Source organism: Spodoptera frugiperda, chromosome 10 (assembly GCF_023101765.2).
Source record: "Spodoptera frugiperda isolate SF20-4 chromosome 10, AGI-APGP_CSIRO_Sfru_2.0, whole genome shotgun sequence".
Taxonomy (NCBI): Eukaryota; Metazoa; Arthropoda; class Insecta; order Lepidoptera; family Noctuidae; genus Spodoptera; species Spodoptera frugiperda.
Genome location: NC_064221.1, coordinates 119,003 through 146,317, shown reverse-complemented (window position 1 = coordinate 146,317; position 27,315 = coordinate 119,003). Strand labels below are relative to the sequence as shown.

The 27,315-nt window shown below is 39.6% G+C and overlaps 1 protein-coding gene across 1 annotated transcript in view; it reads right to left on the bottom strand.

The window, feature by feature from the left end:
* The window catches only part of LOC118277641 (uncharacterized), a 230,047-nt gene extending 206,480 nt beyond the window's left edge, over positions 1–23,567 (bottom strand). Inside the window, exon 1 of the mRNA XM_035596532.2 lies at positions 23,366–23,567. The gene's annotated coding sequence lies outside the window, so the exon portion shown is untranslated. The remainder of the gene's footprint in view (positions 1–23,365) is intronic.
* Positions 23,568–27,315: the final 3,748 nt, after the last annotated feature.

Below are 27,315 nucleotides of genomic sequence, written 5' to 3'. Positions count from 1 at the left end.
GACACGTGAAGTAATTGTCAATCGCCAACCATGATAGTAAAAAAATGGGCATTAAATGACGTCATTACAGCATTCATTACGTGAGACACGTGTCTGCAGTAACTTGTAGGATTGGACTTTAATACTATCGAGTACAGTACAGGTGGCAGCGAGGACAGACGGACAGACGGATCATCTGGTAAGCGATCACCAAAAACTGCGGACACCCGTCACACCAGACGAGTAATAAGTACGTTGGCTGCCTTTAATGGAGAACTCTTTTAGGGTCTCTTCTTAAAGGTTTTTTCATCCCAAAAAGTTGGAGGTTCGTTCTTAAAGGTTAACCTAATAGTAATTAAGTCATCTCATTACTGTATATCTCCGTAAAGTAGCTGACATCATATATTTTTATATCACTTAATTAGTTGTAATACGATTCTAATTAAACATAAATTAACATAATTTGACGCGCGATGGAATTTCTTTGATAAACGATAACGTACTAATTAGATACTGATATAATTTAAAACGTCTATCTGTGTAATACATAATTATTACTTCAATATAATAATAATGTATTATTTCAGATAATTTATTTGAACACAATGAACAGGTAAACGTTAGGAAAATCTCGCTGGTTAATTAGCAACATCAATAATTGAGCTGTATTTAAAGTAAAACAATACAGATCGATACCATCCAAATGTGGAATCAGTTACAAACTATAATTAGACATTATAAGCCCAGGTTTCCTCACGATGTTTTCCTTTCCGTTTGTTAGTGGTTTCTAAATACTTCATCTTAGAAAGTACATATAACTTAAAAAGTCACATTGGTATTTGCCGTTGTTAGGTTTCAAACCAGCGCCCTCATGCAAGAGAAGCAGGCCTTGTTAAAACTCCGGCCACCACGACATGTTTAAGGATACACACACACACATGTGAAAGTTCCAAAACACAGAGCTATGAATGCACACGAAACATTCTCCGGTAGGTAAACAGAGTGGACTAAACGCTACTACCTTCATGGTAGGTTGTTTGCTCTTTATGTGAGGTGAACAATCGCAAAATAAATAAACAAATAAATACTGCCCAACATAAAGATAAGGTCACTAGCCGACTTCTACAACTGGTTTTATAGTAGGTATAATATGTCGCAGCGATATGATAAAACAGGGATTTTGCCAAATCTTTAAGGGATTTGATCAAACCACGGAGGATGTCTAAATAACAACACGATTTTATCATTTCCACTAATTATCATTTCAGAATCAATTTAGGTGATTTGTCAAATCACCAGATCTGTTTAAAATGAAAAATCGTAGTTCTTATTTGAGACAAATCCCTAAATTGGTTCAGATCAAATGCAAATGGCAAAATCCCTGTTTTTATCATATCGCTGCGACATATATATAACCACAAAATAATATATAAACACAATTCCCGATGAACATAAGTATTGAATATTAGCGCATGTGAATAAACAAGTATATAGACAAATTATTTAGCAACAAATAACATTAGTGTTGTGGTTTCCTCACAAATTACCTGTTAAATAGTTTCCCTCACGCGCGGCGCCCGCTCATACCTCCCAAATGGTTCCTAAAAGGAATGCATATGTTATGTATGTTCTATATTCGGAGATGAGTGAACAATACCATTCCGTGTGTAAACTGTCAGTCACGTGTACTGGTCATTAATTCTACTGCGAAGTACGGGGCCATTGCGATTCTTGAGTAGAGATTTATGTTATAAGACAGTAAACGAGCAGACGGATCACCTGATGGTAAGCAATCGCCGCCGCCCATGGACACCCGAAAAACCAGAGGCGTTACAAGTGCGTTTCCGGCCGTTTGAGGGTTAGGAATTTAAGGGTTGTTGGGAAGATTGAGAAAGGCAGTAATTCGGCCTCCGGTAAACTCACTCAATAACGAAACACAATGCAACCGTTGTTTCACGCCACTTTCCTGTGAGGCCATCGTATTACTCCGGCCGAGTCGGCCCATTCGTGCTGAAGCACGGCTCTCCCACACAGAGTAGGGCATATCGTGTATCATTATAATTATTTTATTTTGGTGTTGTACCGCTGAGGTAATCTCCAAACCGTCTGCCATCTACCAAACACTGGCAAATTAAGACAAGGTGATGGGGGATGTAATAAAAATCAATAAACTTATGTTTGTATGTAAATGTTTATTTCTTGTATTGTTTCAAAATAAATCCTCTTAAACAAATGCAACAAACACATAAAAAACCTTTTCGCTGTTAGTACAACTTGGTGGTTTGGTAACAAATAACAACGTGACAGATGTTCCAGTACCTTAGTAATTGTACCTGCAACTCGTACGCATTCTACAGAACTACCTGCCACTAGGAACTCTCCGTACATGTATGAAGTATAACATTATATTGAGTGTAACAAAAATCAGCTGCTCCTCACAATACCTACTTATATCAACAAATAAATTAATGTCCGACAAACTATGCGGCGACTCATTCACCCGGTTTGTTTGTGGTGGTTTGTATGACGTAACACTCAATGCCCACTCTCACTTTCCCCGGAGGACAGGCGTCGCCTCCAATAAAGACTCTATGTTCCAACACATTAGAGTTTAGTTTAGCTCCACCGTCACCCGCTTCCTCGGCGGCTGTGGCAGCAGTGTGTCCGTCCTCGTCGCCAGCACCCGCGGCGTCGCCCAGTTCCCCCACATTGTCTGGTTGTTCTCCCACTTCTTTGTCGTCGATTGAGGGCAACAGAGGAGCGAGCGCTCCTCCGAGTGAAGAGTCCTCCTCCAGTAGTTCCCGTGCAGGCAATGTCCCGGTGAGCGGAGTGTCCATGTGGCTGAGTGGCTGGTCAGTAGACACCAGTAGCTGCGGTACAGCTTCGTGCTGGTGGATGGGGATGTTCCTGGCCGCCGCGAGGCTCAGCACCGTCAGGATTGTAACAGCGATGGCTTCCATTGTTATAGTATTACTTTTATATATGAGTGAACCCAAATTTTTGTAAAAAGTAATTGAATGAGCGGCGAATTGTCTGCCAACGCCACACGCGACTGTACTTCAGTTACAGTTTGCTAGGACTATTTACCTCAAAGCAGATGTGTAATATTTATACTGAGAGTGAATATAATTGCCCATTACCTGTTAAACGTTGTGTTGTATTTGGGTATTGTTTTGTAATTTAGTTAAGGAAACACTAATAACACAATCAATATTGCTGAAATTTATACCAAAATTGTGTACAATGGTGGGAGTTAGTTACATATTATTATGTTCATTTAAAATTTTAATATGGAACTGTTAGTTGTCCCTAATTAATACAATAACATTTTAAAAAGTAAACAAGTAACCAATCGAGTTCCTACCTGTATTATTCCAACACCATACCTAGGTACAACTACAACTAAAGACATGTGCTGCTGTTGTGGTACGTGTGTCCAAAATATTCAACATGTCACTCACATATAATTCAAAGGTCGGTTCTAGTTGTTTTTGTTTAAAGGCCGGCGATGTGGCTGACAGCATTTATTAAAGCCGCGCAGTCGTCCGGCGACCGCAGCGTCCCCGCACCGTCCCCGCAGCGGTACCGCGCCGGCTGCGCGTTCAACAAACCACGTGAATGATTGATGGACGCCGCCGCAACTCTGCATCGCTGCGGAGCGCGGCTCACAACGACGCGGGACATTTTCTACCAAACATTTTGTTCTACACATGTGTAATCTAAAGACCGTTGAGTAGATATGTATCATGTGCAGTAGATTGACGAAAATTACTGTGTAGGAGAAGCCTCTCCAATGGCAGACGCCACGAAGATGATTTCAAACAGCAACCGAAGTGAATATTTAGTAGGAGAGCGTAATTTAGTGTCAGTAAATGAGCTCTGGCCTGGCCCGGGGTAGAATTTATTACGAAAAAATTAAGGCAGAGTTTTATTTTTAATTGAAAAGCTGGCAAGTCGCGGGGAAAATCTCGCGATAATTAATGTTTAATAAGTTCGGCTGCCGGAGCGAGTAATCGCAGCACTCTGTGTAAGCCGCCGCTGAAATATTACCGGAGCCTTCACGCTTCATGTGTACCGACAATTATTTCATAAAGTAAAGCTGCCTGAGTAATTAACTAAATAAATAATACCTACTTACAATTCATTTGACTCCTCGATTGGCGCAGTGGCTGCGTGCAATAGTGTCTAGGTTCGATTACAAATATTATGTACCTAACTTGATGTTGATGTTGTAGGAACTTTGTATTCTTTGCTAAACCCAGTGGGATGGCTGCGACTGTCTCGTTGGTCGAGTGGTTGTAATTGCGACTGTCGGGTATGGGGTAAACCCAGTGCGATGTATATGTTATATCATGTGTAAACACACGAATACAATGGATAAAGCATTTGATAGTAAAACAAAAATATCAAAAGCGCCGTGAGGAGTCCATTCTCTTGAATCCGTCATCCATCATACAGAGACAAGAAGAAAATCCGCAGCAGAAGTAGTCGATGTGAGAGATCGAGTGTTGCAGAAGATCATCTAATTTTCTCTGATAAATTAAATGTGTGTCTGTTTGTAGTATTGAAAGAACCGCTTATTACTACATGCATGAATAAGTACGATATACCAAAATAATGTTTTTATACTTTCTACCCGTTTGTTTGTTCTGGCTAATCTCTGAAATCGCTGGACTGATTTTGACGAGACTTTTATTGACAGGTAGCTGATGTACTAAAGAGTAACTTAGGCTACTTTAATTTTAGAAAAAAAATTAATACCCAAAATCTGTAAAAAGCATTCTAAGACGGACAAAGTCGCGGGCAAAAGCCAGTATAACCTATATCCCAAAGCGTACTTTCCGCTTCCAGTATTAGATAATTAATTTCCAACAATATGTGAATAATCATTATCCTCTTTGAACAATAAAGTAACGTAACTATGACATATGTAGAGTTTGTCGAGTTACAGGTAACTATACACGTGCGTTGCATATCGGTGTAGTGCGTGTGTCGTTACGTAGAATCAAATAATGCGTACGTGTACACAAATCCAATACTTTTCCTTCCCTGGGAATATTTTACAGGAAACTCGACCTCCGTGGCCGGAGCTACTAATTTAATAATTGGTCATTGGCCTGAAATAGTTACACTATCAACAATTCCTTATTAGTCTTATTCAGACACGTGGATGTGCAAAACGATGGATGCGTCACATGCTTTAGTACACAATACATACATGGTTATATATGTCCCATATATGTCACACCTATCTCCCATGGGGGTAGCCAGAAACTATGGAGCGCCAATCAGTACGATTCTTACATACCTATTTAGCTTCATCAATATTCATTAATTCAAAGTTCAAAAAACAAATATCAATCTTCTACAATATAAAAAATAAGTCGGGTTTCCCTTCCTGACGCTATAACTCCAGAACACGAACCGATTTCTACGTTTTTACATTAGTTGGAAAGGTCTCAGGCTCCGTGAGGTTTATAGCAAAGAAAATTCAATAGAAATGCAGGAAAACACGGAAAATCATTGATGGCGAAACGGAGTTCGCCGGGTTTGCTAATTTGTTATAATTCTTATATTAATGGTTCTTACATTGTTATTAAGTTTTATGACATAAAACATTCGCATTTCAAAAAACCTCATTATTTCTTTGCCTAACCCAGAAATCGAACAGCTTATAGAAATGAAACCAACGAGGATGTCAGCGAGTAACTATATGAGTCACCATGCAAAGTTATTTATTTCTACGAGTATAAATATGAAACAATATCTATTGTTTACAAACCAATTATGTAATAAACATTGATACTGCCGTTACCGGGCGGAAAACTAAAATTAAATTAACTGCCTATTGACCTTGATATACCTAATATTCCTTAGAAGTTACGAGTGACGCAGTAACCATCATAACTGCAGTTTCCTCGAACAAAAGTAAACGTTTTCTACACAATATGTCTTCTACAATTCCACTGCACAGTTGGCGCAGTGGCTGGGCAACCGGCTGTCGAGCAGAGTGTAGTGGATTCGATTCCCGCGCGATGACGTTATCCAAGGCATGATGTCCACAGTAGCAGACGTCTTCTACGACATTAAATGGAAGCGGCTGGACAAACAGTTCCTGTGCAACGTGTCGCGGGTGAGTTACATATTAAAGGCTCAAAGTAAGTTGGTACAGGGCAAGTGGCTGCCGTGCAACGTGTAGCGGGTTCGATTCCCGCACGGGGCAACTCTTTGTGTGATCCACAAATGGTTGTTCCGAGTCTGGGTGTCATGTGTATGTGAGCTTGTATGTTTGTAAACGCACCCACGACACAGGAGAAAATCCTAATCTGGGGCAACGTGTTTAAAAAAAGCAGGTACAGTTTATATAGCTGTTCCCCTCCTACAGAGAATAAATAATGTGACGTTATGTTTGTTTAATTATAATTACTGCTAGTACATAAATATAGTAATGACGAAACGTTCACAATCCTCTTTCAGTAACGAACAACAGTTAATCCCGTGGACTAAGCTCCCGCCCCCGCCCGGCGCCTGTACAACTTGTCTAAATATTTGACTCGAAATTATTATCAAAGAGAAATTAAGAACGAAGAAACAATTATTTCATTAAGAGACCAAGCGTAGGATATATTGTAGCAGTACTACATGAATCATACAATGGTGTATGTATGTGAAGTGGTGCATGTAATGCATACTAACTAGAACCTAATGCTCACCCCGCTCTATCGTGAATTGACTGGCACCTCTATACTATGGAATAGTGGACACTGCTAGTCACAAACGTATGTCTTGCTGTTAAAACTTTCGACCCTTGACACAATTTAAGACTATGTGATAGAATACTTAACAATTTAATTTAATCATAACAATATTTTATTCAAAGTGGGAATTAATCTCAAAATGCTTTCGAAAATTACAATTACCAGTCGACTAATTAAAATAATTTAATTTATCATATTTTTTTTAATACCATTCGTGCAAGTTGATTCGATTGTGGTCTTTCTTTTTTTCTTTCTTTCTTAAAAAAACGTTATTTAGAGAAAAGAACCACAACAGTATGAGCGGACCTGTTCAGATGGCAGTACGCATGTGTCAGTTTACATTCAGCTCAGCTACGGCTGTTGCTGAATGATCCGACGAACAATATCAACCAAAAGAACATTGGGGTAGGTCTCGTAAGTATAAGTGTTCCTCCCGCAGTAGGTGCTCAAGTAATAATGCATGGCATACTATGTACACGTATACCTGTGTGACACAGATCTGTGCAAGTTGGCAGGTCACCAAGCTCATCACGACGCTGATGCAGACTACGTGCAATGAATACAAACACTAGCTCCCACCCGCGATGTCGCCTGCCTTAGTCTGCTAATATTGTGCATAATTGTATAATATCAATTTCACAATTACAGATTTTGTCTAATCTACAATTATGAAATGAATGGTGTTATAAAATTATGTCACACGATCGTAATACATAAATACATTAACCCATGCCTTGTCCCACGGGGGTAGACAGCAACTATAGGCTCCCAACTGGTGCTAAAACTATACCATGTACCTGGTATACTTTTTTATAAACTTATATTTGAAACAAATGTTTCATCAAAGCAAAGTCAAAGTAAATACTTTGTATGACCATAAATGTTTAGCTTAAAGCTTGTCGTTAGATTTAGGTATACCTAAGTGTTATTGCCATACCTATGTGCGTTTTTGCCATACCTATTATTGGAAGCAAGTATAACAGCTCACGCATAGGACCCATTTAGTATTTTAGTTTTAAGTAAAAAATTCCGTGGTGCCTGCGACTGGGCTTCTCCCAGTTGTACAGTCTCATCTGTGCCTTTAGCCTTAAGTCATCCTGTCTTCTGCATTAAATTCACCGAGGGAAGTGGAAACTATCGTTTTCTTTTTTCTTCTCCTCTAATAATATCTTCTGATTTATTTCGTTGCGGGATCCAAGACAGTCATTCATGTCCCTGGGACGCGCCGGACTTCAGTGTTCCGGTGTTTTCATGTTTGTATCTACTGTAGATCCTGGCTTACAGGAGTTGCAGCGGTATGGGAGGATGCGGCGGGCTTGTCCCATTAAAAAAAATTTCTAAGTGTGTCTATATTTTAGTTTCCACCCCATTCGTGTAGCTGGTCGCGGTTTCACGCCGACATAGAGAGCTTCACAACTGTTTTTTTTTTTCGAGGATTTGTGTTTGTAGTTTCGTGGGAGGAAATGTTGTCAGACATTACCTTACCTACTTAGGTCCATAACACATTTTGACTTTAACTGAACCGAAATGACTGACGAACAAATATTTACAAATATTTCTGACATTAGACGAATCTGATTCACAATTAGGTTCGTTTACCTAGCATTTAATAGGGGCATGGCAAATGATGCACTCACTAGAAGATGCGATCTCTCAGATGCTGATAACCCCAGCATCACGAGTGCAGCGCGTGCCCACCATGCACAAGTAGAACATGTACCTAATTGGATCCGGGATGTAACGAGTACCTACTTACTGATAATTCTACTTTGACAAACTTCTATCAAACCACATTTTATAAAAGTGCCACAGGTTCGATTCGTTATGATTCACATATTTTTTTTTTATACATGTAGTCACTAGAATTGTCTCCTGTATCGTGCGTTTACAAACATACAAGTTCACATACACCGTATGACACCCAGACCCGGTAAATGCATTAACAAATCAGGAAACATTTTAAAAAAACCGGCCAAGTGCGAGTCGGACTCGCTCATGAAGGGTTCCGTAACAGCAAGTAGATGACATAATATAAAAGTTGTAAAATAACTTGGTTTTACATAGTGTTTGTATGAACGACAAAGTTATATTTGCGGTTTTTGAAAATGTTTTATTTCTCAAAAACTAATAATGATATCTCGTTCAAACTAATTTTCGTTGTTGGTTTCCATTAAAATCTACAGCATACATTTTTTTCAGTTTTCTCACTCTCTTATTTTAAAAGTTAGAGGGGGGGGACACTCATTTTTCCACTTTGGAAGCGTCTAACTTTCAAACGATTGATTTTGATGAAAAGTGGTTTTAGAAATCTTAATGTCTTTTTTAAAGACCTATACATAGACACCCATCACGAATATGTTAGCTGAAAAAAATTTTTTTTTAATCAGTTCCATGTATGAAGTGCCCCTTTAATTTTTAAATTTATTGATTTTTATTCAAAATTCGAATAGCGGTTACCAAAATACATCATCTTACAAAGTTTCAACTATAAAGGCCCAACAGTTTCGGAAATAAATGGCTGTGACATACGAACGGACGGACGGACGGACAGACGGACAGACAGACAGAAAGACATGACGAATCTATAAGGATTCCGTTTTTTGCCATTTGGCTACGGAACCTTAAAAAGGAAACAAATACATTAAACATTGGGTACCTTATTCCAGGAAATCAAATACTCAATATCAAATACTAAGAAAGGACTAGATGATGTCACATGACGTCAATTTTCATAATTTCTACCTACTGCCGAGAAAAGTGCATCACATTTTGTTTTCGTAAAAAAAATGTGTTTACGTACATTTTGTGGTTATAATAATATTAATTAACCAAACCATGAGTCAAGATGGTTTCAGATGACGCAGTGACAGTGCAGTGAGTCAGCACAACTTTGATGGCTTTTGTGATCCAATTCCATTGAGCATGTGGCTGGTCTATACATTTTGCAATAACCTTACAATCTGGTGTTGCAGGTGTCCATGGGCGGCGCTGATCGCTTACCATCAGGTGACTCGTTTTGCTCGGTTGCCTCCTATTCCATAAAAAAATTACAGTTTAACACTGGGAGCCGTCCAGCCTCTGTGTAATGTGTGTGTGTGTGTGTGTGTGTGTGTGTGTGTGTGTGTGTGTGTGTGTGTGTGTGTGTGTCATCACATCATCAGCCTGTTAGTGGCCACTGCTGGCCAAAGGCCTCTTTTCGGAGAAGGTTTAAGCATTAAAACACCACGCTTGCTCAATGCGGGTTGGCGATTTCAAACTTATAATTACAAATTATAAGCCCAAGTTTCCTCACGATATTTTTCTTCGCTGTTTGTCAGTGGTGTATAAATCATTTTACAAAGTACATAGTTATAACTCGGAAATAGTCACATTGGTACTTGCCATAGGTAGGTTTCAAACCCGCACTATCATGCATAAGAAGCGGGCTTCTTAAACGTCCGAGCCACCGCGACAATGTGTACCAATAATAAATGATGTAGGTAGACCTAGGTTGGGAAATGTAATACCTAGTCTTGCATTAGGTAGTTATGTAGACATGTACTGTGACGTTATATTTACAGTAGATGCTGGATATCATAGATTACAGGGCGACCAAGTACGTATTAGAATCCCATGTGGTTAACTAACTAAATCTCTTCTTAAAATATTTAGTCATTGTATACGTAACTAAGCTAAGCCTGCCATAAACTTAAATGAATAGAATAGAAATATTAAAATAATTCTATATTTCTCATTAATGTCACTCGGGAGATTTAATTATAAGCGAAAATATTGTGATTTATGTCGAAACCTCAGTCCCTCGCAAAACATTGGATATACATATACCTATAGACGTGATGCAAGAAATAAGTTTATTATAAACCTAAGACGGCGGGCGGAGGTAAACAGTCGAGGCGCGACCGTGACCGCGCGCGCTACTCCCGCGGCACTAGCTCCGACACGACCAGCTCCGACATGGAGCTCCTGCTCGTGCTGCTCACTCTGCTCGCCAGCGCCACCTGCCGGAGCATGCCCGCCGACTACGTGCCCACCGAGGAACAACTGCTGGAGATCTTCGGGGACCTCTCGTCAAACACGACCACGACACCAGTCGGAGACTTTTTGAAGAACAAAAAAGGCAGCAATGTAATACATGCCGACACGCCAGCCACAGTGGATATTGGCTCCAGGATCAATACCAAGATCTGTGTGAATATCAATAATTCTACCGAAGGTGGTGCAGCTAGCAATGGGACCACAAGCAGGGATGGGCAGGAGTGTGTGGACGACAGGGTCTTGATAGATGCCAGCGTTTGCTTGGAACCTGCAGTGAGGGTCGGGGACGTGTGCGTAAAGAAGGACTGAGTCACAGCGACCACGAGGAGTGCCACAGTGTACGGAACCACACGAGCAGTGTGTTGTGTAGTGGCGGTAGTGGCGGTAGTGGCGGTAGTGGCGGTAGTGGCGGTAGTGCTGCTCCTCCGAGCCGCGGGCGTGACGTCACGATGTTACCTTGGTCCACAACACAGGTACTCACGAATACAACTAAACTTGTTTACGTGCACATCAAAACATTCGCGTTACATAGCGAGTAGGTGCGAACCTACTCTCCGGCTGAGTTAGTCACAGTCAAGTGGTGCTCACAGATTGAATAGGAACAGGAAAGTTCACACGCTACCCGCACATGGAACGGTTACACACAATTCACTAAATAGTTAATACAAATGTAACCTTGGATCATTTCTTTGCATCATTCCATTTTTTATTCAATGTTATAGATTTAAGTAGCTAAGTAAAGTACACGATGGACCTGTTGATAGCCAAGTAAACAATCAGGTTATTGTAATTATGTCAATAATTTCCTACAACTTAGTATTTCTGTAGCTTGTATTCATCCTTGAGTGGCCACTGACTACTATACTAATAATACGAGTAGGTTCCTCCACTGACATTCTAATTTATACAAATCATTCACATATACGTACCATCGAGAGGAATACAAGCACTTTCTGCCAATATTATTATATAAAGTGATAAATGATACTATCGAGTCTCGACAAAGGAAAGCAGAAATCTCTCGAGTAATATTATAATTGTGTGCTACACCTACTTACTAACTGTTACCTAACTTAGTACATAACATTAGTGCCATAAACTTTACATTACAATAACCCACGTGTACCTAACACTAAGTATAAGCTAGTAATCTGCAAGAGTTTGTTGTCAGTATTATTAAATTAGTTTAGTAAATCAATTCACTCGTTTCATTTATATCTGCCACCTACTAGATTATAATGCCTGTGTTTACAACATCGCTGAAATTTTACTATTTACTTTTGAATGTAAACATGACTTAAGAAGAAAGTTTCCTAAGTTTAACCAAACGTTTATTAAGCCACGCAAGCTGAGCTTATCTATAACACAGGCATTTGAAGCACCGAAATATCCTCTTTATATAATTGTTTCCCCGTCTCCTCCATTTCGCATTACTATGTACATACGTTACGGTGCTGCAACATATTGGTGACTGTTCATATATAGGGTTGCCATCCGTCCGGGTTTCCCCGGATTTGTCCTAGTTTAGAAGGCAACCGGGGAGCGTCCGAGGAAGGTTTCATTTGTAGACCGGGTTTTAAAAAAATCATTAATAAAAAAAATTGGTCCGCCCGCAAGACACGCACTATGCTCGCACATCACTATCAACAGACGATCCAAGTATATATTCAGATTCTGTGTTGTTAAAATAATGAATAAATAAATAAAAAAGGTAATTTAAAAAATTAAAAAACCCGACTGCGTTTCTTTATCATATGAAAATGAAAAAACCCGAAAACAAGAAAGTCATCGAAAAATTGAAGCGGTCGGGACCCATTCTAAATATGAAGACTAAGTGAGGGCACATACGGCTGGCTTTCTAGAATAAATAAAATAAAATTTATTAAAAACATAGATCACATGTATAAGTAAAATGACTCAGATGTTGAGGTAAAAACAAAAAATGGTCTTAAGAATAACAATCGGAAAAACTAAGTTAATCTAGGCTAATACATATAGGCAATAATAAAAATAAAAAACAGTTCTAATTTTAAATATAGGGACTACCCGAACTAGGTTCTTTTAAACCTGTGTTTCAGGCTATCAAGGCTTAGAATATTTGTCGGATATCATTTTAATATCATTACCACATTACATAATTATTGAAGACTAGAATGGGTCCCGGTTGCATTGTATATGTTTAAAAGATCTTGTTGACATGTCCGGCTTTCGGACTCTAAAATCCGGGGTTTTCACACGTTTTATCCGGTTTTCCAAAGTTTAGAGATAGTAACCCTATTCATATACCACGTATACCGGTGTACACAGGTGAGTCGCGGTGCTCTCAGCGCGCCGCTAAGTCTGCAGTCTGCCGGTGTGTCTCCGACCGATGCATTATGCAGAAAATACTTTCATTGTGCGCGAAGTGCTGAGGGAAGTCAATTTTCGTCGCCATTTGCACGCGGCTCCCCTCAGCACAGAGTGAATGGCGTGTCACGTGACGGTGCGGTTTTATTTCACCGCCTTTTACTCTTTCATCTAAATGAAAATGTGTGGAATACAGTGTGGTGGAAATAAGCGACAGTGGCGCCGTCGCGGCGTAACTAATTGCATTTAGAATTTTATAGAGTTTAGATTCTTTACTGTTTATTTTATAAACTTGAAGCTTGAAAGTTTAGCTCAGTCCCGAGTATGATAGCATATTTACAGACAAACTGACTGACAGACAAATATACTTATACATAGTTATTTATATCTAAGTATGTACTGGTTGTGCGGATCATCACAACATTAATATCAATCTCACGTTGAAATCTACAAACGTATCGCAATAATAACAGATACACAAAAAGCAACCTTATTAACACGAGAGATAAGGATTATACTAGTCTGTACAACAATAGTTATAATAAATAGGTAGTTATGTAAAGTGATTAGATTGATTTTCCTTAATCAGCTGGCAATTGAGTCGCTTCGTGACTGATTGTAAGATCGTGTTGTCGATGAGGTCAGTGGCTGTAGGTATCAGGTTCACACTCCGAGTCGTACACAGCTGGCATTGAGAAATACTGGTTATATCGTATTATAGGTAGGTAATACTAGTCGATAGGTATTTGAACTGAACTAAGGCGATATAGTAGATACTTATTTCGTACTAGAAAAAAAATATAATTTTATTGTAACTTTTGTGAGACATACTAAATTAATTGTTATGTTATCGGCTTACTCAGGAGTTCTTCGTCAAACAATTACGTAAGCCGATAACATAATAATTAATAAAGAAAGTAAATAAATAAAATTCTCCTCATATTTTAACATTTTTCCATGACACATCAAAATTTCATCAAAACAAAATTTATTGCAGTTATGTGAATCAGCAGAACAAACATTCATAAATGAGACACACTCAACTACAAAGTATAAATAATTGTCAGAGAAATGTTTCCTTCCTTATCCTTAAAGATCTCTCGTATCTTAATAATAGCCAATTTCTCCTGCTTTAATATATTCCAATAGTAATTATACCTTATGAAAATGACTAACTTCTACTAAGAGCTTTGTCCACGTTCCCGAGGGATAAAAAGTATCCTATCACCCAAGTCAACTAATACCCTGTTTGTATCACAAATTTCATTAACATCCGTTCAGTAGTTTCAGCATTATTGACAGGCAAACAGCCAAACAAATAAACTTTCGCATTTACAATATTAAATGTGATTAAAATTCATCATCATACCGTATGAATGAATAGTTTGAACCGTTATATTTGGACCTAACACAACAGATACCACCTTGTATCCATGTGTAGTCATCTCCCCCCCCCCCCCAATATTTTCCCAGCACGTGGCGCTGGTGTTTCCCCGAGGACTCATTGACCACACTTGACCATAGCTGAGGTCGCCCGGCCCCGCGTACCTCACTGTTTGACACCAATATTAGTTACTGGTAAATAAACAATAACATATGTACCTGCTACTCCCCGGAGGACACAAACGTGGGCCGTTGGCTCTGAGTTTACTCACACAGTTATGTCATTAGTTACCAACTGCAACTGAATTGCATATATCAGGAACCTTAGTACGAGTTTGTTTTACGTTTCACGAGATCGAAACGAGAACGCGCCTAATAAACCAATGAATCACAGCGCCGAATGTGCTCTCTCGTTTCATACCTAGGATACATGGACTGACTGAATATTTCGGATTTGAAGCCAAGAAGTACTGTTTGCTGAAGTTATGTCACCACCTCGATATGTGCATTGTGCATGTGTAGGGTAGCGCAACTAATGGTTCAAACATTTTATGTATCTGATGAAGCAAGACAAAGTAATTACGGTACATGTTTAAGAATTAATTCAGAGCCATAATGTTTAATCTGTGTGTGAGTATAACTACAACAAGTGTCCGAAACGCAATGAATATGAATATGAAAGTTTCACGGATACACTACAAGCGAGGAACTGTTGTTAAAGCAGATGTATGAATTATCTGATGCCTAATATTATATGTTTTGTCTTATCACTACCATCATCTCACTACCATAATTTTTATATCACAAGTAAATAAACAAGTAGTATATTAAAATATTTATACATATTTACATGATTAATATACTTACTAGTATCCTAGTAGTGACTGCGTCGGTCGGGTATATTCATCTTATAAATATTTTCCCGTGACGCAGTTTTCTGCAATAAAATGTAATAATTATTGTGAATGATTAAGTTTGAAACAAAGCGGTAGGTAATCCACGGTTGCCAGGCAGCGCGCCGCCTGCCGCGCGGATATTACAACTAGTCACTGAGCTCGTGGGAAGCCAATATCCTTGTGAAATAATTGTTAAGCAGCTTTTACCGCACCAATGTGGTCGGCCGCACAATTACTTGTTATAATGATAACCAAACGATGGAGCAGATTCCTCGCGTGACGCACACCAGCGCCTCTGCTGTGCAGTTTGTGAACTAAACTAATCCTTTATTACGCGGTGAATGTCAAGGAAGCTGTGACGTCACTGGCAGTCGCCTGTAGTCGATGACGCGATATGTATGTGTGTTGAATGCTAACTCTCCATATAATGACACCAATGGACTGTGTTCAGCAAAACGGTCTCGAGAAAAGCTACAACAAGCACGTTTACACATCAATATTTGTGGATGTTGAGCGAGCTCCAGTCAGTAGAGTCGTGCCCACCGCTCGTCCGACATGCGGCAGACGTGACCAGCCCAGTTCCACTTCAAGCTGGCGGCTTTATGACCAACGTCGATGATTTCAGTCGTGGAGCGCAGCGTGGTGTTTCTCATTCTGTCCGACAGTCGAACTCCTAAGATACTGCGCTCCATGGCCCGCTGGCAAACCTTGAGTTTGGACTTCTGATGTTGTGTCAAAGACCAAGTTTGAGCGCCATAGGTGAGGATGACACATATATAAGTACATATACACACATATAATGAGTATTGTGTTAATACTGCGGTAAAACTGCGACGTAATTTCGAGCAAAAGTAAGTAATCACATAATTTATCCTTAATTATATGAATGTAACGTTTATCCCGTCACGTAGCTACCTGCATACAGGTACAGCTTCAATTAATTGTGTATAGGTATAGGCCATAAGTGTAATTATGTAATATACATTTCATTTATTTGTTCATTATAACGCGGTATATAAGTACATAGTAAGCATACAATAACACTACTTCCACTGCATTTAGAAATAATAAAATAAATCTGTCAAATAACTCGGAACACATTGTCCTCTCTCTGCTATAGAAATGCTACGTTAGTTAGATATAAAACAAAAGTTGTGCAGACTCGCCGTCCTGGCCAATAAATATCGTCCAATCGTAGAGCTTACTCGAGTCGGACAACAAACCCGCGACTAGTCGCACGAGATGCACGTATATGACAAGTAATAGACAAATAAGTAGAAGACTATTTAATCCGTACGACAATAAAATATAAAATGTTTATTTCAATATATAAGTATCAGGCTGGACAGAGGAACATATTGTACAATGCAACACCCAGTTCCCACCAGCTGTGTTACGAGTCCCATGTGTAATGGTGGACAGTGAGCTTATTGCCATACACCGGCCACAGTTCTAGAGATTGTGCAAATATCCAGGAATTTTATCCAAAACCGCTTACTTTACATTTACACTCTACTTATCATAAGTAACATCAGACGACACTTCACTATCAACGCAAATGTAATGTTGTCTTAACGAGTCGCCGATCACTAGAGTCGCTCAAAGTGTTATCACTATCACGCGACCTGCCCCACACAATCTTCCTCCGAAAGAGTACAGCACACCTCGCGCATACACTCTGTGTGAACATGGACAGTCTATTACTTCTTATATTTTTGAGACATTTTTTTCTGATAATAATAGTTTTAAAATTATAAATAGTAACTAAGAAAGACGTTGTATTTCTATCATTATTTCAGTTGTCAAGTATATTCACATTTCCATAGAAAATGTATTGTAGCAAAGCTTTACATTGGAGCCAGCAGTGAATAAAGGTAGCAGTTGGAGTTTGGAGTGTTCCATTGAGTGTGTCAATAACAACGAATCGCTACAAAACGATAGTTTATTGTTAAATTCCTTACAATTATACGTGAACACAGGTTGACATAAAGCGTTCGCCTTGAACTCTGCTCCAGGAAGTGAAAGTCTTTGTGCGGCTCTTGTAACGAGCCGACGAAGTGGAGCCACTTCCGTGTCGCATTCACCTCCGGCAGGCACTCACTTACTCAGCACGTGTCATGAGTGACCGCTGGTAGACTAGACAGTAGACATGTGCTGTGTCCTCACAGGGGGACATCAGTAACAAACTTAATCTCATTGTATTCATTTTCAAGGGATTATTCCTGCAATAATTTCACATTCAGTCATAATATGAATAACTTCTAATAACAATGGATTCAGAACTGATGCTATACATAATGTAGCCTCTATTGTCACTAGTTATGTTAGAGGTTTAAGTAAAAGTTACCATACATCAAGCAAATTCCAGACTCTACACGTAATTTGAATTTGAAAAAACCCAAATAGATAGTAAGACTATATTTATAATGTCCTCAACCTATTGTACGTGCCTACGTGTATAGGCTGTATAAGATCGCACACAGTACACTATACCTATCCTCGCCAGTCACCTGCAAACACTGCCCTCTGTATACATTTTGGGTAACAATATAATTTCCTTCCAGTTATCCGCGTCTATTTTATGGAACTAATTACAAAACTAATTGGTGAATTTCATTGAAACGAACGGAAAGCAGTGGTCACCGTTATATGGTCTTATGGTAAATGTTCCTCCCACTCGCACGAGTTTTCTCACTTCACCTGGTCATCTCCCCTGGTTTACTTATGTGAAACGCTAAGGAGTGGAACTCCTTTCCAGTTCGGCATTTCTACAATGGTACAACCAGGATATGTTCAAGTCTTTATCATAGGTAGACTACATCATCGCACAGCCATCAGGCAAGATAGTTGTCAAACAATGACACCTACTAAGTATAAAAAACCTACATAAAATATTCACTAACAAGTTTGCTTATTTCAATGTGTGAAAAAGCCAATGAATGAATAATACATCAACAAGATAGCTATAAGACTGAATTGAAGTAAGCTATATTAATTTAACTATAGGGAAAACCAGGCGAGCACGTGTTCGGCAGGCAGTCAGAGGTGGACCAGTTGTTGGAATCCCACAACACTTATAACATTAACAATACAAGTGGTACTTATGACATTATTCTGTAAGATATGCGTTTGTTTCTCAAATAAAATATCTTTCAGTCATTAAGGTGAAAGTGGAGTTGTGAACAACACAGTAAGTAGTAGGTACATATATCGGTATTTACATAAACAAAGGTACATATGTTTACATAAATACGAATAAATTGATAATCTTCCTCCGCATAGTGTGAAGAGGAAATACCAGGTAAATATACCAAAATATATCGTACACAAATACTCAACAATTTACAGTAAACATGTTTGGTATAACTAACCTATAATTAGCCAAATATGCGCACGAGTGTTTCCCTTCGATAAGTTTTGTATAATTACCGCGCACTTACAATGTCCATCTACCACGTGACCGACCACAATCCTAATATATTTGTGTTACTGTTTGTACATAATACAAGGTGTTATAATAATGTATTATTACGAGTTACATAATTGTAATAACATTAGCTGATAGCACTGACTGTTTAGTGATAAGTTTATTGTCTTTCGTGGGAATTTTCCTGAAACTTGTGAAATTAATTGATAGCCCGGCATTATAGAAATTAGGCAGAATATGACAAAGACTCAATACCAACCAATGTAGTAGAGACAAGGATAGAAGAAAGTAACATAGAAGTTATAATATTTTAGTTGTGACAAAAGAATTTGACCTTACTGTAACGATCCAACATGGAAGCTGTAAAACTATTTATTTGAAGTGATCCTTTGATCCACCTCCACACTGACTAAACAATACTATGGGAATGAATAGTATTCATAATTTAAATTCACACAGATTACTGTGTAAATATACAGCGATGCTGATGCATCGCTGTATATTTTTTAATTCATTACATACATACATATCGTCACGCCTTTAATCCCCGAAGGGGTAGGCAGAGGTGCACATTATGGCGCGTAATGCCACTAAACAATGTACATCCACTTTTCACAATAAGGTACAATAACAATCATGGGGTATATTAGATTAACTAAAAATATCGGTTTACTAACGCAAACATACTGAGAAAAGCTCTACTAGTAGGGCTGCGCGACGCCGTGGCGACGTGCGAATCGTCCCCCTATGAATTGAGATACATTTTCAAGACTTTGTGCAATATTGTCCCGACCCATACATCTGTTTAACCGTGGTTGAGTAACAGACATACATCTAAATGAGGTGATATAGAAACAGGACAACATACAGACAACATTGTCCCTACATGTTGTAATAGTTTGGTAGTCGTGGTGGCGATGGACTCGAGTTGCCGAAACTTGTATTGATTTGTCCCGCGGCTCCTCTCGCGGAACTAATCATGACGGACTCCTCGACCAATTATCTGAGTCGGCCGCTCAGCGTTCATTTGTTTGTTGACGTCCACGCCTCGGCCGCTGCCGATGTGGTTTTAATTGACTTATTACATCGAAAGGTATATCATTATGTGTCATTATTTTTCTTCCTATTTCTTTTTTAAATACATGGCCGTGGCTGCAGGTTACCTACTAGCTACATAGTATCATTCACTCACGTCTTTTAATCTCCGAATGAATGCAATATAATAGTAACTATTACTATCTACCAAGGATAACAGCATTCTCCGTGCTCTGACTGAGAATTCCGGAAATTCGAAGTACTTTGTATGACTTCAGATTAAAACACGAGACCGGACTCGCGATCTCGCTGACGACTTCTCGATTTCTACGATCTTGATTCGAAAACTCGACAAAGACTTAGTTATAGGATTGCATAGGACATCATGATGTCCTTGAAAATACGTGTGTTCGTGGCATATATCAAACGTAATTCGATTAGATACCATCTTCACATATCGTTTTAATTAAAAACAAGGTAAACTCATAAAACAGGTAATTTCCAAAACCATGTGTCGGACACGGAAGTGACGTGACACACGAAAGGTGTCGCCACATCCGCAATTATTAAACAATTTGACGACAAAATGTAGTGTGATAACAATCTGACGACACTTCACATGATTGAACCCCGCTCTTATACAAATTGAAACTGATATTACGAAGATATGTAAAGATATATGTTTTAACAGGTAATGAATGTAATAATCGAGTGATACTTCGATTGATATGTTTTATAAACGTTTTGTTACCATTTTCATGTTTGTTTACCTTTTATCTAGATGAGTATGTAAACACCAATGTGCTGTACAAGTCATAACTGGAAACTCGAAGAGGTAATTAATATACATAGTTGCAATATTATCGACAGTCACACACGACTCGCACAAATGAGAGTATAACTGAATCAAAGAATGAATTATTATAACTGTAAGTAAATAATGCAAGTTCTACAACTTCTTTTATCGAAACAAAACGTTATTAAAGTTAACACGAACGCGAGCGTCCAAACCTGAGTGGATCGCAGCGGGGCCGACATCCATCTCGCTATCAACGCTAAATAGTTGGAGCCCTAAGCCACTGAGCCGCTGCGAGCGCCGGGCGCCGGGCGCCGACACAAACTCACATTTATTTAATTAAATCATCCAACTTATATCCAAGTTACAGCCAAGTTACACGTGAGTTACGCGCTGATGTCGCGGGAGATCCAACTCCTGGCTAATGACTTGACGAAGTTATTGCTAATCGCGATAAAGTTATCAAACAAAGTCGACAACTAACTGCGATTACATTATTCAGCGAAATGATGCGAGACGCTTCAATCATATTACTCAATGAAAATATTATGTTCTACGAGACAAGCTTAACTTACTCAGTAATATTGTTACCGCTCAGGATAGAAAGCCTTGATGGTCGGGGTTTATATTTGCGAGGTTCTATAACGCCTCACTCTCTGGTCTAATGTTCAATGACCTTAATAACATAGAAAACTTGCGACAAGACTACCTGCTCAACTCACGGTTCCCATCTCTTGAATAGCTCGGTGGTTTCAGTCGTTCGATGAAAAGAGAACGCCAACTACTACTACTACTACTAGTCAGCAAAGAGCTAAGAGGCTTTCAAGGTTTCGTTGTCATCAAGAAATGATGTATTTTAATTTGTAAATTCATACTTAGAAAGTTCTTAGGTATGTAATACTGAATCTGTACGTCCGCGTCTAAACTATTGATTACTGTAGTGAGGTATTGGAAGCCAACGGTTCCGTTATTCCAGTCGTCTGTACAATTTCTATTATTACGAGCGTGGGGTCGGCAGCGGCCTGTCCTCCTGTCCTCCTGTCCTCCTGTCCTCCTGTCCGCCTGTCCGTCCGCATGGCTGCTCTCTGCCAACATTTACTCCATATTATTTGATCTCGAGCTCGATGCGATAGCTTTGTCCGAGTTCAACCTTCCATTCATTCCTTGTCTTTGACTTCTCGCCATAAAACAATCGTTTTAGTTATTACCTGTTACAAGACGGTACATGGGTTGCAGTTTCATAGATCCTATATGTTAATTATGAGCTACTGTATATAGCCAGGAGAGAGTCTAACTCTGAAGTTTTCGTAACTACCGACGTGAGTGACGTGCCACCAATCGGACTCGCTTAGCGGCTGTCATTTTTAGTGTAGGTAGTTAAGTTTTTTTTAAACCATTTTCAATAGAAATTAATATTTTTTTTAAAGTATGGACCCTATCAGAGACTACTAAATTGCGTTGCGTATACACTAAAATATCTTCCATGTTGCAGTACATACGCTCCAATATGGCAATATGTAACAGTGTCCCAGTACCACCTGCCCGCACAGAATTACTACAAACGTGAATGAAGCGCGGTTACAATAAGTACCTCCGTGCCGCATGAATGGTTCTCTACACGTAACGTATGTCTCTATATACATACATATGTACGTGTCTGGCAGGGTGTATATGAACTCAGTCATAGTTTGAAGTTGTCTGTAGCTAGCTATGTATCTGTACTGGCTTTCTTCAGAAACTGTGACTGAATCAATTTGTGTTATCTCAAATCTCAACTCTAAGCTCCGAGGTCCGTGCTCTCTAAATACGATCGGTTTGTGTAGCAATGAGCCAATTTGTTGTAATGTTTTCACATTACTATGATTTTGTACTATTGTAAAATATGAAATAGAAATCATGATCTTCCATCTATTTAGGTAGAACAGCAGATAAATGGGTAAGTGATTCGACGGACGGAGGGACGATGCCCTCCTGGAAACCTTATAACATAAATATGGTAATTGATAATAATAAATGTGCAGCGTGATGCAGCAGATGTATGCACGACAGCGAAGTATTTGGGCGTAGAGATGCTAACTGAAGGTATCAATCTAGACATACGTGGTGGTAAGTAGGTGAGCAGAATGTTGACAAAATACATAAACAAGTTTATTATTTCCAAGACAAAATATCCAAATGCATTACCTACCTACTATATAAGCTGGTTGTAATGAGCAATCAACGCAACTTCGAATCGAATCCAAGATTCAATGATGGAACTACAGCTATTTACTTATTACCTACCCACCTAATTTCTGGATAGAAACAACAACACAAAGTAACACTTAATTATTTAGTCCCATAGTCTTTATAAACATAAAGTGGAATATTCGAATATGTGTCGCATATCCATGAAGAACATTATGTATTAAAAAGCCTTAACCCTTTGTTCACGTTGCGAAAATAAACCGTGTAGCCATGGTGCCGCACTGCCGGCACGCGCCGTCCTCGGTCGCTGCCGAACCTATTGTTACGTAAATCTAAATAAATCCACCTTCGGCTGGCGGTCAGACGCACTGGAAGGGTCCAGGCTGCACGTCGACTCCCCTCTCACGTGGCGAGGCAAAAAAATGGAAATTTATTTTTATTTCAAAAACCGGGTCACAACCTCATACTGGCGACGCGCGACGCAACGATCCAGTTTCTATTGAAATATTCTACTGCTACTCACCGTACAAATCACTCCCAAGTTCTTTCCTTATTTGTGCACAAACGTCTTAATAAATGCGATTGAAACAATTCACCACAACACACGCGTCGCGTCTTTCACTATTTATAAAGGCGCGCAACGTCCGCGCGCGCCGGCAACAGCCGTACGACTGATGACACGACAGTGTTTACGCCGTCTCGCGCATGCGTTTTTAAACTACCCTCTTATGTCGAAGATTGCTTAAAAACGTAACACAATCGATTTTCAGCCTTATTCCTTTGTGATAAAGGTGAGTAGCTAAGTAAGTGAGTGTTGTAGTGTGGTTGCGTTGAGTGTCCCTAGTATCTCGTTCACTTTTTTAACGTTGTTCGTTTTCAGTGCGTCGCTGTGTGAGGCTTCCCGTTGCGTTTGGACTCATCAATCAGATGACTTGGCTGATACCAACCTATTATAACTTGCTAACAGTTGGATTACAAATGTTAAGTTCATTGTTTCTACAAGGTGGAGATACGTACCAACCCACGTTATATAGTAGGTAGGTACTTCTACACATACCCACTACATTGTGACCACAGTTTACACCATCAAAGTGTCCAGTTACAAATTGCTAGCTACCGCAGTAATCATCCAAACAAGTCGATGTTACTAAAGGTCGTACTGTAAAATACTGATTTCAGTCACATTACATCTGTATATTGACAACTCGGGCATATTGTATGAATGTAGAATTTACGAAAAGTGAGTTTAGGTAGACTAAACTGTGTAAAAAAGACATGAATAACGATTATCCTTGGTAGAGCTGCATACACCCACCGGCCACAGTCAGGTAACGTTACATCGACAACGACTGCAACACACTCGCGTTAAGTGAATGAACGCGGTGGATGCTGACTACGAGACTTCGAGATCCATCCTTCTCGGGTCAATCAATTATCAAAGTAAATATTATCTAACATTGGATATTTTGTTTGGCACAAGGCCCCCATACTTTTACCCAACCACTGAAACTCCTGTAATCCCGGATGTGTAGCAAAGACCATCAATTATGAAAACACCGAAACAATGAAGTCCAGCGCGTCCCAGTGACCTGCACCACTTGGTCTTTGAACCCGCAACGAACGAAATAGAGCAGAACATAATAAATACTCAGTTGCCATTCCTTCACTTCTATTTTTAAGCTTATCTATTAAAATTCTTACATTATACAGGACGCGCCTCCGACCTCCGAGCGAGTGCGAGAGGGTGGCTGAACTTATGACCCGCGCCCGGCGACCGCCCGCTCTTGGCTTGTCTTATTGTTGTCCACACGTCTCTTTATATTGTATAGTTAATTTGATACAATCTGTAAGTGTGGGCGAGCCATACTTACCGGAGTGATACCTTTAGTAAAACCTTCACGATGAGATACAGCGCATTTTGTTTCTAGAAATATTGAATCGTGATAGAACCTGAAATGAGAACAACGATGTCCCGTTTACGTGATAAATTAGTTTTGTTTTTATTAAACTTTCAAATTAACTACACTTTCCGCCCACAACAATGTAGTTGTATGTGTAGTAGATTCCTGATTCGGCTGGCTACGGCTACGGCGCGCGGTGCGGCGTAGACAATAAGGAGACGCTACGCGGCGTAGCGCTGCTACGAGTACGGGGGCGTCACAATGTGTAGCACGCTGCCGCAGTCTTACAGCAAAGCATTTTGTTAGGCCAGTGCCGATCGCCCAATAAATATTTACATACACACTGGAGTGGTACAGGATACCCTGGATTACCTGCTAGAGACTAATTAAATTATTAACTACCGATGTAAATATTTCACGTCGACTATTGTACGATGACACCACTGCTGCCTCGTTGGCCGAGTGGTTGCAAGTGCAACTGCTGGGCAAGGGGTATCGAGTTCGATTCCCGGGTCGGGCGAACTATTAATACTGGGCTTTTTTCCGTTTTTCGGTATGGTAGCACGGAGTCTGGATATGTGCCCGGTATAATATATGGCAATAGGCTCACCACCTATTATATGGGACTTTCAACATAAATTGCGTTTGTTTGTCCGTCAGTCACGCTGAAATTACTGAACGGATTTTGATAAAATTTGGTATACAGACAGGGTATGAGCTACTTGGGTGACAGATTTTTTATCCCACGGGAACGCGGACGAAGCCGCTGGCAGAAGCTAGTCTATAATAATTATAGTCAATTCTGCTAACGATTCCCACCACCATATTGTAGAGAGCAGTTGTTTTAAATCCGCGGCACTTCATGGTACAGCCAATTACCTAGCCACTGCAGCACCCGTACAGGGGACTTACTCTTGAATCCAATTCCGGTCCATCGACATTGATTTTGTTTCGTACTCTTGGGTTGCAAAACTAGCGCCCATTGCAGGCGCATTGCGTGGATATTGAGTGAACTAAATTGTATCTGAATGTTTTTTATAACACCTACGACTGGGGTTATATAGTTTAGATATTGAATAAATTATTGAGAATTTATTGGACTGAAACTGAATTGATATTGAGATTGGTTTGAAGAGTAAACACCCAGGTACCCACCCACCCACCAATACTTTCCAAGTCAAGTCACTCGTTGCTTCAGACTCAAGCAAAATGTATAAAAGTTCATTGGCGTCCTAATGTAGGTAGGCACATACAAGTACATACTTCCGCTTCGTGCAAGCTCGTAGTTCAGAAATTGTCCTTTGGACAGGCTGAAAGTAGATAAGTGAAAGGTTCTTACTAATTACTGAGGGGACAGTAAATAAAAGACAAAATCGCTTTTTCCACTTCATACTCACTGTATGTCTTTATTTATTTTTTTGTGTTTTTTATTAATTTATTTTTAAAACGTTCTTTAAATCAAATTTATATTAATATTAAATATATATCTCGAGTGTATTTACATGGTATATACAGGCGTGTATGTACATGTGTGTCGTCCGCGACGCTATGTACAATGGATTACACTAACATTATGCTACGTACTTACATACACAGATATACAAACAAGTCTACGCTACAGCCGCGGCCAGTCGCTCGCACCAGCCACCGCGGCCTGCTCCATAAATGCATACTTGCGTAGCCACGCGACCGTCAACCTTACTACTCATACAAATACGAGCGACTGGTCGCACCGGACATATATTATTTTAACCTAATTTCGTACATCGTTTAGTTCACTCGTTATGTAATATATTTTTTTATTTATTCTTATTTTATTTATTTTAACTTTTTTATCAAAACATTGGCGTTATCGTTATGTTATATACTTGTATACAAGATGGCGGCCGAACTCGATCGTCTAATTAAATAATTGCAATATAAATAATACAAAATGTATCAAGTTTCAACAAGTAGTGCACACACACAAAGAGTAATATGCGAACCAACCATGTGGCAACAAAACTAGCTAGTATCAAGGTCGCACGTTACTCTCCGGAGCTGCAGTACACGTTGCTGTAACATGTCGCTGCACGTATTGCAAGGCGCGGCCGAGCGGGCGAGCGTCCCGCGGAGACATATAGTGAGCATGACGATCTAGTGCTGGGACATCGCTCGAGCGCTCGGACAGTCACCACTCCTACTTGCTACTACAGTCAGCAACAATTACATAGAACACAATTAGAACAAGCCACATACGACCCGCGGCTCGCACGGCACTATCGCCGCGGGTCTACCCACCTAACATAAACAAACTACGATATGTCGTGGCCGGTGCATTAAACTAACGTTAACAAATTATTGCTAGGTAAAGCACTCGATTACACTAGAGTCAACAACACGGTACCGTAGTAATAGTGGCCAGGGAGTCGAACGCGGAGTGAGACTGCGACAGGCACACGTAGTCGCGACAAACTTAACGACAAACGAAACAATAACATACTGTATAGGAACACATTGTATAATTAACTAAACGTGCGAGACACGCCCACACAATGCTGCAGAAGTATCAACAAAATGTACTAAACATTAA